A 14,126-nucleotide genomic window follows, 5' to 3' on the forward strand; every position below is an offset into this window, starting at 1 on the left:
TTCAGCAGCAGGTGGGCGGGGAGAATCAGGAGCTCATGAATATTCAGGACTCATCATTATCAGCTGGAGCTTTTCAATACAAGATGTTGGCAGATTGACTGGGTCAATTAAAGAAAGTGACCCAGCATTTTGCTAAGAGAATCAGTCACTTATTTATGTCGCCCTTAGTTAGGACACAATAAAACTGGTGACAGGTTCCCTTTAATGTTTGTGTGTGTGTGTTGTTAAAATATAAAGGCAGTATCCCCCATAACAGTGACTTCTACAGCACCCGCCCTCTTAACAGTGACCTCCACAGCCCCCCACCCCTTAACACTAACCCTCCCACGGTGCCCCCCCTCCTTAAAATGTGACCTCCACAGCAGCGCACCCCCTTTACTTTGACCTTCACAGAAACCTGCTACTTTAACAGTAACCTCCGCAACACCCCACCCGCCACCCTAACAAAGACCTCCACAGCTGGGCATTATTGTCTTGACAGTATCTAAAACCCCACATAATTAGTAGTACATCAGCCTCTACAACACAGTTGGCTGAATAACTCACACATGAGCTGTCTTATACTAAGAATGTCCTTCGTTGCCTATAGCAACCAATCAGAGCTCAAAATAATGACCTGTAGCAAAATAGAAGCTGAGCTGTGATTGGATGCTATATCCAGGCTAACTGCCACAACAGCCAACAGACAATGGCTTCTAAAGTTTTGCGGTTAGGTTACTAAGCATATTTTTTGGCAAATAATTGGAAAGCGCGGGCTGAAAATTTTCCATGACGTTCCCCAAGTCGCAGGAGGTGGCTGTGCAATATTTTGTAATTGTAAATGCGACGGTGAGGATTCCTTTAGTGGACATACATACATACACTCAGCTTCATATATTAGATATAACCCTTCTGTACTCTGTGTCATGTTTAAGAATACAATTTGGGCCTCCAACTATGACATATCATGTATAGTGTTGGTTCATCTATGGAGCATAGGAACTATTCGAACCTCCTTCTTTGTCCATGGTCCAGGTATGACCGCAACCTTTGCAGCAACTACAATGACTCCCCTGTATTTGCCAGACAAGGCCTTGATATACTACGGCTGCAACTTAAAGCATGTTGGAGCCTCACATTTCACTTTTCCTTCCTCCATCATCATATAATGACTGTCTGATATATGTGTATATATTTTATACACGAGTATTAGTAATATGCAGCACTCAAAGGTTTTATGTGGCTCTTGGGCTCTAAGTTGGGCATCAAATGTCAATGGTATTCTAGAGGACCATTGTCTATTATCCATTGTATTAGTTTAAGCCACAATGTGCCGTTCACCTTGGAGTCTGAAGTGATTTCACTATTCTTGTCACATACTTTCCAGAAATCCATATTCGTTATTTCTGAGAGAATATATGCTAACGAAGATTTGCATGAGTACATTCTAAATGTGTCATTGCAGTTTTACAATTCAGGATAGTTCACAGCTGTTCATATGCTTGTACATATTAATTCAATTGAAATCCTATAAAGACTAATGAGAATAAGTACTGTGCTCACACTGTGTCTTGATGTTCAGTTTTATATACGCCGATATGAGATATTTGTGAATGCGGTGCATCAATGCAGAAAATGTGCAGCTCGCTTCATTTTCACCCCAAATTACAGGCTTAGCGCAAATGAATCAATTAGAGGGAGAGTTTAATTGCAATTAGAGAGCATATGTTTCTAGATACAAAAATGTCAATTACTGAAAGATATTGGGGCTTCTTCGGGAAACCTAGTAAAGTGGAGGGAATTGCTTGCAGCAACCAAATCGGTTGCCGATTTCTTGACAACTGGCATCTAATGGGGTGCTTAAAGGGGTTTACAGCTTTAAATAAACTGCACTTGTTAGAAGGGGTGAGCGAATCCGGACCGTACTGATCGGGTTTGTACCGCACATTATGGTGTCCAGGTACCCGAACACGGACATCCTGGACTTTGAAATGCCGCCATTCTGTCTGGTGGAGATGGAGTGGTTATAAATTTAATGATGGCAGCTGTCCCACGGTATGTAGTTCCCAGCATGAACAAGTGGTGGAAAAGGAGGAACAGGGATCATTTCCACGGTTATCAGGCCAGTCGTCCACAGTTGGCTCAGAGGGTGTGTTTCTGCACCAACGGCAGCCAAATACAAAACTGTCCAGTCAGGGCACAGTTTAGAAGGATGAGGAGAAACCACGTACGTCTGCACGTACTGACTAATGGGTCTGCCCCATCTAAATTCTGAGTCTCTAAATTGGGCACATAGCCTGAGCTTGCCCTTTGCACTGTGGAGATGCTGGCCTGCCCTGCGGCAAATGTATTGTCCGGATGTGTGTTTAGCACGGCTGGGGGCATTATCACAGACAAGCGTAGCCGCCCATCCACAGCCAACGTGGACAAGCTCACATTCAATAAAATGAACCAGGCATGGATCCCACAGGACTTGTCCATACCTTGGGCAGAATAGGGAGGTATACCGGACACACCTAGCATTGTTATACTCTAGCACAGTTAGTGCGTTCTCTTTGCCATTTCCCAATGTATTAGGGCCTATACAAACAAAAAAACTAAGAAAGTAAGAGAAAAAATAACTAAAAATGTTGGCTACCACCTTCCGCCTACACCGCCACGTCCGCCTTCTCCACTTAGACCTCCACCTCCTGGCTCAAGATTATTATGTCTTATATTGGCAGAGTAGACAAGTATACCGGCCACACCCAGCCATTGTTATATTAAGGCACAGTTTGTGTGTTCTCTTTGCCATTTTCCCACATACCAAAAAATAAATACAAAAAATGTAAGAAAAAATTTATTAATAAATAAAAAACTAAATAAAATAAAAATGTTGGCTTCCTCCTCTTCAACCTACACCGCCACGTCCGCCTTCTCTTTTACTTGGACCTCCTGCTCCTGGCTAAAGATTATTTTTTATATTGGTAGAGAAAAGATGGCTAAAGGTCACACACAGAATTAACAGACAAATAAATAAAAAAACACCACAAAAAAAGTGTTGCCATCCTCCTCCACCTCCTTTGCCTCTTCCACCTACACTGCCATATCTACAGCCTTCTCAACTTCCTACTCTACTTTGACCTCCGCCTCCTGGTTCAAGATTATTATTTTTATGTATTTTATGTAATTTTAAGTCATTCCCTATCCACATTTGTTTGCAGGGCAATTGCACTCTAGCCATTTTTATGTCTTTTTTACAGGCATTTTCAACTCCAAAGTTCAGGTTTCCATTTAATGAGGTTCGGTGTTTGGAGTCAAAATCGGGTCAAGTTCGGGACCCCCGAAGTATGAAACAAAGTTTGGCCGAACCCGCCGATCCTGAACATCCACAGGTCCACTCATCCCTACTTGGTAGTCTCTACCTTAAAATAAGCATATCACAAATGTTCCTCTGGAGGAGACTCTCAGTGATCAGCTGCAGTCTATGGAATAACCTGGTGGCAAGAGTTCAATAACTGTGCGGTGCCACAACAGAGGAAATTAAGAATGACACAGTGTCCATTTTAACTATAGGTCTGTTTCATCAATAGTTTTTCTGTGTAATGTAGGACAGGAAATGTTCTCCTGGTCATAGTATCAAGACATGTGAATCAGAACAGAGGACCCTCCAGCCAAACATGGTCTAAAAAAATGTGTTTTTTCTTTGCACTTTTTTTCAGAAACGGCTTCAAAGTGTATGAGTCCTGGTAGATTCAACAAAGCAGTACCACCCTAATAAAGGGAGGGTTCTGGGCACTGTGTAGCTGCATAGTTCACATAGCCCTAAGACCATAAGACCAGGACGAGGCTTGCCAGACATGAGTAAACTTCTTATATTCAATTTAGGGCTCAGTATTGACCTTCAAATGATGTTTTCAATGATCGAGAGTGCCCTAGGTCACAGGACTGGGATTAGTAACTGCGTTTCATAAAATTGATGACCTATCATCAATTTCGGACTGCTGAAGGTCAACTATTAGAAGGAGCTGCAGTGCTTGTATGAGCGCTGCGTTCTCTTCAATGTTTAACTGTACGCCATCTACATTGTACAGGTGGTGCAGTGTAATTACAGCTTCTTCTACCATTCCCTTAAATTGAACAAACAGCTGTACCACCACTACAATGTAGCCGGCAAGCGTGTAAACACTGAAGACGAGGCAGCTCTCCCACTAGCGCCGCAGCCCCTTCAAACAGATGACCAGCGGGGGTGCCAAGAGTCAGAGACCCACTGATATGATGTTGATGACCTATCCTCAAGATAGACCATCAATGTCACAAAAGTGGTATGCCTCTTTTTTAAAGGAATGTATCATTAGAAAATGAACTACTGTTTAAATCAGTTTTTAATGTTTAACATATTTTAAAAGAACCTTTGATTATGTTATTTTCCATGTCAATATCTATATTTAAACAAAAAATATAAAATCTTGCTGTTTTCCCACTGGCCCATACGTAGAAGTCAATGATGTCCCCTCGAGACCATGTGGCTGCCTTAAAAAATGTAATGCTTTCTACATGCAGTTAAGAACAGCTCAGGTATGATAGCCACCCCCATGTTCAGGAAATAAAATAAATAAACCTATAATTGGAAAATAAAGACAGATTAGAAAAAAAGGATGTGTTTGTTACTATCTTGTTTTAACTGGCAAATACATTTTTTGGTGGCACATTTCCTTTACATTTTTGGTGAGTAGACAGTAGTCCAGCTTAGTCAGTGTAGACTAGTCAATGTTTTCTTCTCTACTAATAGGTGGGGGTCCATCATTGAGTTCCATCATCTGAGTGGGGAGAAAAGTTATGGTTACTCAATCACTACATAATTCCCTTATCACTTAGCCATAGATATAGTCTGAATTCAAAAAGCCCAAGAACCACTAAGACCTATTTCTTATGGGACATTTCTCAAATAACCTGTTGGACCTTATTAAAAGTGCATCTGATATGTACAATGATATACTTCAATTAGAGATGAGCGAACCAGTCAAGATTAGTTTCAGGCCTTGTTCGCTGAATTTTTTAAATTGTTTGGTTCGGAGTTGAATCAATCCGGGCTGAACTGAAGTTGCTCCAATTGCCCTGAAAGTTGGTATATAACCTCCTACAGCCTCTTGGACTTTTTTTTGTCCCCTTCCATGCTCTAGAACACAATGACATCTAAGCCTATGCCATGTCCCATGCGTTTTCATATTCCAAAGTTTCCAAAAATTGGCCCTTATCAGGGGAAGATGATTTTTAAACACACACAATGTTATGAGATAAAAAATTAAAAAGGGCTTGGGGGACAAGCGTCCAAAAATGATGCTTTGACAGTGTTGGAATTCCTGCCCGTACAACACGCACAAGTGATGATTGTCAGAAGAAAAAGTGGCTCTTTGTGAATGAGCCTAAAAAAAGTCTCCCAGCAGCAGTGCAGTGTGGATGTGGAAAGGGTACGGTACAGATATACTGTAGTGGCATATGGCTTCAATAGTGGCAGCAGCAGCACCAGTACAGCATAGAACAAAGAAGGCTGTCTATGGGGTAGTAGTAGCAATAGTAGTAGTGATAGTTGCAACATATATGTTGCGTTAATGGTGGTGGCATTAGGAGATTAACAGTGAAGAGCAACAGCAGCTGAGGCAGCGGTGGCTGCATCAGCATCCATATGGTACATGTTGGCAGGCAGACAGCAGCATGATGTAGGCCGCAGCAGCTTTAAGAAAGTTGATGGTCCGCAGGTCACAGCAGTGGCATGATGGCGGTGGTGGCATGATGAAGGCAGCAGCAGCAGCAGCAGCCATAGAGAACGTGATGGTTGGAAAGTGGTATACTGTACGTAGCATGATAGAGGCCACAGCAGCAGACGTACAGAACGTGATGGTAGGCAGACAGACCGCAACAGTGGCAAGATAGTATCATGTCAGTAAGGCAAAGTGTATTCATGTGAAAATGTCGGTATTGATGCAGTAATCACATACATATGCTGCCTCATTACATTAACCCCCCACCCCAAAAAAAGAAATTGAATATCAACCATGTGAAAACTGAATACACATAAACAGACTATTGAGGTTTGACGCTCAATTTCACCTTAATACACATACTGATAATAATCACTTATACAGGTCCTTCTAAAAAAATTAGCATATTGTGATAAAGTTCATTATTTTCTGTAATGTACTGATAAACATTAGACTTTCATATATTTTAGATTTATTACACACCAACTGAAGTAGTTCAAGCTATTTATTGTTTTAATATTGATGATTTTGGCATACAGCTCATGAAAACCCAAAAAAATTAGCATATTTCATCCGACCAATAAAAGAAAAGTGTTTTTAATACAAAAAAAGTCAACCTTCAAATAATTATGTTCAGTTATGCACTCAATACTTGGTCGGGAATCCTTTTGCAGAAATGACTGCTTCAATGCGGCGTGGCATGGAGGCAATCAGCCTGTGGCACTGCTGAGGTGTTATGGAGGCCCAGGATGCTTTGATAGCGGCCTTAAGCTCATCCAGAGTGTTGGGTCTTGCGTCTCTCAACTTTCTCTTCCCAATATCCCACAGGTTCTCTATGTGGTTCAGGTTAGGAGAGTTGGCAGGCCAATTGAGCACAGTAATATCATGGTCAGTAAACCATTTACCAGTGGTTTTGGCACTGTGAGCAGGTGCCAGGTCGTGCTGAAAAATGAAATCTTCATCTCCATAAAGCTTTTCAGCAGATGGAAGCATGAAGTGCTCCAAAATCTCCTGATAGCTAGCTGCATTGACCCTGCCTTTGATAAAACACAGTGGACCAACACCAGCAGCTGACATGGCACCCCAGACCATCACTGACTGTGGGTACTTGACACTGGACTTCAGGCATTTCCCTCTCCCCAGTCTTCCTCCAGACTCTGGCACCTTGATGACATGCAACAGTCCAGTGCTGCTTCTCTGTAGCCCAGGTCAGGCGCTTCTGCCGCTGTTTCTGGTTCAAAAGTGGCTTGACCTGGGGAATGCGGCACCTGTAGCCCATTTCCTGCACACGCCTGTACACGGTGGCTCTGGATGTTTCTACTCCAGACTCAGTCCACTGCTTCCGCAGGTCCCCCAAGGTCTGGAATCGGTCCTTCTCCACAATCTTCCTCAGGGTCCGGTCACCTCTTCTCGTTGTGCAGCGTTTTCTGCCACACTTTTTCCTTCCCACAGACTTCCCACTGAGGTGCCTTGATACACTCTGTGAACAGCCTATTCGTTCAGAAATTTCTTTCTGTGTCTTACCCTCTTGCTTGAGGGTGTCAATGATGGCCTTCTGGACAGCAGTCAGATCAGCAGTCTTACCCATGATTGCGGTTTTGAGTAATGAACCAGGCTGGGAGTTTTTAAAAGCCTCAGGGATCTTTTGCAGGTGTTTAGAGTTAATTAGTTGATTCAGATGATTAGGTTAATAGCTCGTTTAGAGAACCTTTTCATGATATGCTAATTTTTTTAGATAGGAATTTTGGGTTTTCATGAGCTGTATGCCAAAATCATCAATATTAAAACAATAAAAGGCTTGAACTACTTCAGTTGGTGTGTAATGAATCTAAAATATATGAAAGTCTAATGTTTATCAGTACATTACAGAAAATAATGAACTTTATCACAATATGCTAATTTTTTTAGAAGGACCTGTATATGCAGCTTAATTAAATTTAACCCCTCCCCCCAAAAGAATAAACAATTTTTTTTTTTATATTGCAACCATGTGGAACCTGATTGTACGTAAACGGAAGATTGAGGCTTAATACACCCACAGGTAGATTGCTGCCACACCTTGGGTATTGCTGCAGTAATCACATATATATATACTGTATACTGCTTAATTAAACTGAACCCCCACAAAAAAAAGGATTTCTGTGAAAATGGAGACAAAAAATGAAAGTATTTGCTTGCAGGTTGCTGCTTTTGAGGTCTGCACTGCATTGCAGCAGCAGCAGTTCTGCTAGGAGGCACAGTGGCCATCGCTCCTCATTACTTTCTCCTTGGCTGTCAGCTTCCCTGCCCCACTATTCTACACACACAATACGTCTTCTTCTTTGTATTTCTAGACTTTCCCTTTACTCTTATTGGCAATAAGCTTAATTGATTTCTGACTGTCTCTGATTGATTTCTGACTCTCCCTGACTTCATAAGATCATTTTCATGGTAGACACTATAACAACCAACCACCCTCTTTTTAACAGCCCAGCACAGATTGGCGTTCTGCTAGGCTAGCTCCCTGCCTGCTGCAGTACTGATTGGCTCATCCAGGCTGTCTGTCAGCCTGGGAGCCAATCAGGGCAAGCCCCCCCCCCACTTCTTCTTAGGGTCATGTGAGAACACTTTTTCTTCCTCTCTAATGCTTTTTTTCTGCCAACATGTGCACAGTTTTAGTGGATTAGTCCGAAACAAACCTGAAAATATTCGGGTTCACCTGCCGTCCAAAAAATAGCAAAGTTCGGACTGAATCGGGTTCGGTCCCAACTGGTTAGCTCATCCTTAATTACAATGCCATCAAATGTTGCTATGTACCTGATCTGTTTAGACAGAGTTTTTTTTTTTTTTTTTTTTATTAATCTTAGATTTATTTATGTATGCACGTTTGAAACATGTATTTGAAGCCTCTAGGAATAGGGGCCGTATATTTCCACAAGAGAATATTTTTTTCGATTATTGTGACGCTCAGAAGGACCAGAAGGTGAAACTATCCCGATTATATGCTAAACTCCGAATGGCACTGGCTACTGTAACACCTTTTAAGGCCCCAGGTAAATGGGAGCAAGAGCTGAATTGCCCCCCTTCACAGTGGCCTACTATTTACAGGAATGTAAGAAAGGCGTCAGTCTCCAGTGCTCATAGATTGATCCAATTTAAGATCCTTCATAGACTGTATTATACGCCCAAAACCCAAGGAAAGTTCCCCCAGAATAGGGATCGGGACTGTTGTTGCCCTAAATGTGGATACGTGAACGCTGATTTTGTGCATATGCTTTGGAGTTGTAGTAAAATAAGAAAATATTAGGAAGAGGTTTTCTTTGCTTTACAAAAGGAATCCTCTATGAATTATAATCCGGGGATCCCGATAGTAATCCTTGGAGACTATACTTCGGAAATGGAAGTTCCCCCTCAGGTTAGGCGGATTTGGATGAGGGGTTTGATGGTAGCGAAAGCTATAGTGGTCAGGTATTGGGGCTCTGCTTCCCAGCCCTCGTCAAGGGAGTGGGGTTCATACCTTCAACAAATTAAAATTTATGAGGATAGTGAAAGGAATCGGAGAGTTGCACGCAGAGTCACATAGAAATATTTAATGTTTGTGTTGTAAGCTGTATCTTACTGAATTGAGGGGAACAGCAGCCAATGGGGGGGGAAGGATATTTATGATTTGTATATTATATACATAGATGCGATGGATATGATGTTTATTGTCACAACTCATATATTAGTGTGATTGATATTGGTCTATGTATTAACTCTAAATTTTTGTAAAACAAAATTAAGATTAACTGTGTAGACAGAGTTAATTTTTATCTCTCCTGTCATTACACCGTTTGTTCGTGTTCACACCTTACTTAGGGTAGTCATAGGGTTCCAGACGTGTTTGCAAGAGCAACTGCGCCCTTAAGTGTCTTCAGTGTCCTGATTTCACTGCAGTTTAGAGTATAATACACATGTATGGGGCATTCAAAACGTAATCCTCATGTCACCAAAACCATCGGTGCATCAACATGAGCATGCCACAGATTTTCAAATCCACAACATGCTCATTATGATGTAGACTTATCATGGATTTTCAAAATCCTTTCCAATGCATAGGGTGATTTATTTGACCAAATTCACAACTAAATCCGCAGCAACACATACAAATTTGCAAGCGGATATGCTGCCGATTCTAGACTTGCCCTACTAGAAGAGCATTGCTAAAGTTGACAGTTCACTAGTGTAATGACCTATCTGCTATTGGTACAATTATAATTCATCATGCTGTACTACTTTGTAATGAATGGTTCCTATGAGTGCTGAAATGTGGCTATGACATGTGAACTAACTCTCTTACTCTTTAAAGATTCTATTCAGTGTAATATTATCATTAGTGATGAGTGGCATAGGCAATATTTGAATTCGCAATATTTTGCAAATTTTTGCCGAATATTCGCCATAAATTTGCATATTCGAGAATTCGTGATCCCCAGTTATTGTTTACTTGATTGCGAAAATCTGCAATGTAATATATTCACGATAAATTCACGATGAATTTTCCATTAGAATATTCAACACTATTCGCAAATATGAATATATAGCACTATACTATATATAATATTCACAAATTCTCAAGGGGCATGTTCAAAATAATAGCAGTGTGGAGTTCAATGAATGAGGTCATTCATTATTTGAAAAACAGGTGGCAATTATTGCCCTTATTTAAGGAAGGAAGGCAGCAAATGTTGTACATGCTGGTTACAGTGCATTTCTCTCTGAAATTCTGAGGAACAGGGGTCGTTCCAGACATTGTTTAGAAGAACAGCGTATCTTGATTAAAAAGTTGATTAGAGAGGGGAAAACATATAAAGAAGTGCAGAAAATGATAGGCTGCTCAGCTAAAATGATCGCAAATGCTTTAAAATGACAACCAAAACCTGAAAGATGTGGAAGAAAGAGAAAAACTACCATTCGAATGGATAGAAGATTAGTCAAAATGGCAGGGACTCAGCCAACAATCAGCTGCAGGAAGATCAAAGAAGGTCTAGAGTTACCTGTGAGTACTGTTACAATAAGAAGACGCCTATGTGAAGCCAAGCTATCGGCAAGAAGCCCCCGCAAAGTCCCATTGTAGAAAAAAAGACACGTGCTGAAGAGGTTACAATTTGCCAAAGAGCACATTGACTGGCCTAAAGAGACATTTTGTGGACTGATGAAAGTAAGATTGTTCTTTTCGGGTCTAGAGACAGTTTGTCAGATGACCCCCAAAAACTGAATTCAAGCCACAGTACACTGTGAAGCATGGTGGCGCAAGCATCATGATATAGGGATGTTTCTCATACTAAGGTATTGGGCCTATTTATTGTATACCAGGGATCATGGATCAGTTTGAATACATCATAATACTGGAAGAGGTCCTCCTGCCTTATGCTGAAGAGGAAATACCCTTGAAATGGGTCTTCCAACAAGACAACGACCCCAAACACACCAGTAAATGTGCAACATCTTGGTTCCAGACCAACAAGATTGACGTTATGGAGCGACCAGCCCAATCCCCGGATCTTAATCCAATAGAAAACTTGTGGCTGACATCAAAAATGCAGTTTCTGAGGCAAAACCAAGAAATGGAGAAGAACTGTGGAATGTAGTCCAATCATCCTGGGCTGGAATACCTGTTCACAGGGGCCAGAAGGTGGTGACTCCGAGCAGCACAGACGTCCAGCAGTTCTCAGAAACAGCGGTTATACAACTAAATATTAGTGAAGTGATTCAAAGGAAAGCAAAATCTTTAAACATTTTTCAGTTTATATAGTGAATGTTTGAGTTTGTACAGAAGAATGCAAACACTGCTATTTTTTTTGAACAGTCTAATATTCACTTTTCTTAAATTTTGCTAGAGGAACAACACAAATGTGATATATTTTTCTTCATGTTTTGATTTGGAATAGAATGTGTAGTGTTCCTAATGCATTTGTGTGTATGGAAATAAAAGCTATTAAAAGGATTTTGAGCTTTATTCACTTTTTTAAACACACTGCTTTTATTTTGAACACAACTGTACATACTGACAATAATATGCACAAAACCAAAGTTAAAATCGATTTTAGAGGAAAAATTGTTAGGAAACATTTGTTCCTGTATATTTACTTGCAGGGGCATTGCTAGGGTCTGAAAACATCCGGGGCACAAACCCATTGTATCACGCCCCTGTGAAGCCACGCCCCCACCCCATGAAGCCACACCCCATGTGCCTTCACAGTAGTTATTAACCACTTTCAGCAGTCCCCCTTCACAGTAGTTATTAACCCCTTTCAGCAGTCCCCCTTCACAGTAGTTAACTCTTTTCAGCAGTCCTCCCTTCACAGTAGTTAACCCTTTTCAGCAGTCCTCCCTTCACAGTAGTTAACCCTTTTCAGCAGTCCTCCCTTCACAGTAGTTATTAACCCCTTTCAGCAGTCCCCCCTTCAGTGAATGAACTGCTGAAAGGGGTTAATAACTACTGTGAAGGGCCTAGTCGTTTGGGCAACTCCACAGATCATCCCCTAAGTAATCCGTATCCTGCAGTAACTGAACTTTAAATCAGCGCTCATCTCATTACTACTGTATCTTGACTTAGACACTCAGCTCCAGTAACAGGCAGTGGGGGCAGTGCTCACTCAATGACGTCACGCGCCTGCGCCGCTTAGTGGGAGGAGCAGGCGCGTGACGTCAGTGAGCGAGCGCCGCCCGCACTGCATGTTTCTGGAGCTGAGTGTGTAAGATAGTAATGAGATCATAAGCGCTGTTTTAAAGTTCAGTTACTGCAGGATACGGATTAGGATGGCGGGGCTGCGCAGCGCAGGAGAGTCTGAGCGGCCGGCCCTGCCAACCAGTGGCTTAGTTAGAACTGACTGGCCACAGCAAAATTTTGTATGGGGGCCCCCCTCCATGACTATCCTGGCATCCTATATGTGCATAGGTAACGGAGAGTTCATATCACATTTTTGCCATCCGTTTGAGGTTTGCGTTGGAAAATGGGATACAAAAGCGCAGCACACTACGCTTTTGTATCCTGCAAAGTCTGTTATATATTAACGTATCATTTTTTTTTCATGGTGTCAGTCTGAGTCACCTGTTAACATATACATTTTATGTATATATTACCAGGGGTCAGCAACCTTCGGCACTCCAGCTGTTGTGAAACCACAATTCCCAGCATGTTCCATTAATTTCTATGGGAGTTATGAGAAGAGCAGAGCAATAATGCATGCTGGGAGTTGTAGTTTCAAAACAGCTGGAGTGCCGTAGGTTGCCTACTCCTGCATTAGACAGATGGCAAAACATGATGTTAACCGGCCTTAGTGTGCCATGATAGTGCCAAGTGGCAAGCACTAGAGACAGAGAAGGGAGGCTGCAATGTACAGGGCACAGTATAGCATAGGGGGTACAGTACAGGGTAAGAGGGGGGGACACACAGTGCAGCTAGGGGGTACAATGCAGCATAGGGGGAACACTAAAGGGCAGGGGGGACAGTCCAGCATAGCGGGCACAATACAGGGCAGGGGGCACACAGTGCAGCATAGGGGGAACAGTACAAGGCAGGAGGCACACACAGTGCAGCATAGGGGGCACAGTGCATTATAGGGGGTACAGTACAGGGAAGAAGGCACACACAATGCAGCATAAGGGGCACAGTACAGGTCAGGAGCCACACACAAAGTGCAGCATAAAGCAGGGGGCAAAATACAGCATGGGGGCACAGTACAGGGGGAAAAATACAGCATAGGGGGTACAGTACAGGGCAGGGGGTATATACAGTGCAGCATGGGGGGTACAGTACAGGGCAGGAGGCACACACAGTGCAGCATAGGGGGTACAGTACAGGGCAGGGGGCAGAATACAGCTAAAACATGCACCTAAAAATGCTCCATTCACATGTCCTACCTCAGGAGATGATAGTTCCTAGTGGGCAAAAGGACCTTTCATGATGTCAGGAGCACATGATCAGTCACATGAGTAGGTGGAGTCAGGCTCAGGGCTGTGCAGGAGATTGTGGGGAAATGACTGTGCTGGCATGAAAAACTGCATTAGATAACAGCCCGGGCCCCGAAGCAGCCGCTTCCCTGGTATTTACGCCACTGCTGCCAGCATAACATTCGGGGCACTGGTCAAAACATCCGGGGCTCAAGCCCCGAATGTTTTGACCTAATGACGCCCCTGTTTACTTGTTTATAAAGTGCAAGCGCTGCCAAAAATTACAAGGAAGATGCACTCCGATAAAACCTGTATATCACATAAAAGAGGGCCTCATTCACATTGTGGTACAATTGTTCAGGTAGTGGGACTCCTACACTCATAAAGCCTAAGGGAAAGGGCTGCCAAAAACTACAAGGAACCGGCACTCCAATACACCCTTTATTACACATAAAGGAGGGCATCATACACACCCTTGAAAAATTATGATTG

This window comes from Bufo gargarizans, chromosome 8 (assembly GCF_014858855.1).
Source record: "Bufo gargarizans isolate SCDJY-AF-19 chromosome 8, ASM1485885v1, whole genome shotgun sequence".
In the NCBI taxonomy this organism is placed as follows: Eukaryota; Metazoa; Chordata; class Amphibia; order Anura; family Bufonidae; genus Bufo; species Bufo gargarizans.